The following is a 1372-nucleotide window of genomic DNA, read 5'->3' as shown; positions in this document are numbered from 1 at the left end:
AAAACCAAAAAAAAAAAAAAAAAAAAATACCCCACCCCACCCTACTCCCAACCAGAAAACTTCACTTTTACCAAGGTGGTGCATACCTTTTAATCCTAGCACCCGTGAGGCAGAGCAAGGGGAGCTCTGTGAGTTCAAGGCCAGAGCAAGTTCCAGGACAGGCAGGACAACCACACAGAGAAATCTTATCTTGGAGCCACCCTCCCCACCCCTCCAAAAACTTCACTTTTAGTGATCCCAGGATTTGGCAGCTAGAAGCAGTAAGATCAGGTCATCCTTGAACACACTGTGAGTTCAAGACCTGTCTGGGCTACATGAGAATCTGCCTCAACAAAACAAAATTAAAACCCAAAAAACTTTACCTTTTACTCTAAACTCCCTGTTTTCAAAATGACTAAAGATTTCATCCATGTCACACCCTCCTTAAACTTCTCAAAGAAGTTTTCTGAAAAACGGAGAGGCAAGTCAATGAGGCCATTCTGGTCTACAAAGTGAGTTCCAGGACAGCCAGGACTACACACTGAAACTGTTCAAAGCCCCCGCCAAAACACAACAAAACTCCACACCTAACTACTTCAATATTGACCTCTAATGGGGATGGGGGGACAACTATATTTGTCAATGAATGTTTCCTACTGGAAAGCAAAGAAACAGTTGTAGGCACCTTCAGGAACACAGGGAATTTTTTTTTTTTTTTGGGGTCAGTCTCTCCATGGCCAAGACTGGCCAAATAAGAACAGAAAGATGACCTTGATCTTCTGACCATTCTGCCTTCAGCTGCCAAGTGCGGGACTAGAGGCAAGTAAGCCAGCTAAATCAGCATTCTTATCTAACGAGGTGCATTCCCAGCCTTTGTTCTTGCTACTCTAACACTGGAGACAATTGTTACAGGATAACCTGCAATGGACAAGGAGTCAGAGAAGAAAACCTGTAATTTTTTTTCTCTATTATGTAGCTTTGGTGGTCCTAAAGTTGCTATGGAGACCATACTGGCCTCAGAGATCCACCATGTTGGGATTAAATGTGTGTGCAACCAAGACTTAATTCTTATAATTTTGAATCTTGCTTTGAAAGGTCCTCTTGGGAGAAACACTTGCTGCACATTAAAAACATACTGTTGTATGTTCTTTCCTAGAATCCCCCACAGTTATGTGAATATTCAAATTCTGGTTATTTCTCCATCTCTAGTTCTTCTGAAAGAGTTGTAGTCTCCCTCACAGAAAGGAGAGCAGCTTCAGGAATAAAACTTGCTCATGATACAACAAAGAAACTATGTAAAGCCGGGCGGTGGTGGCGCATGCCTTTAATCCCAGCACTCGGGAGGCAGAGGCAGGCAGATCTTTGTGAGTTCGAGGCCAGCCTGGTCTACAAG

At 43.2% G+C, this 1372-nt stretch overlaps 1 protein-coding gene across 1 annotated transcript in view; it reads right to left on the bottom strand.

Annotated features, from left to right (window-relative positions):
- Positions 1–1372, bottom strand: part of Mcm6 (minichromosome maintenance complex component 6) — a 32984-nt gene that overhangs the window by 23537 nt on the left and 8075 nt on the right. The gene's annotated exons all lie outside the window — the stretch shown is intronic.

Source organism: Alexandromys fortis, unplaced genomic scaffold, assembly GCF_014885135.2.
Source record: "Alexandromys fortis isolate MF-2015 unplaced genomic scaffold, M_Fortis_MF-2015_v1.1 scaffold_58, whole genome shotgun sequence".
NCBI lineage: Eukaryota > Metazoa > Chordata > Mammalia > Rodentia > Cricetidae > Alexandromys > Alexandromys fortis.
This window is presented reverse-complemented; position numbering and strand designations above follow the sequence as displayed.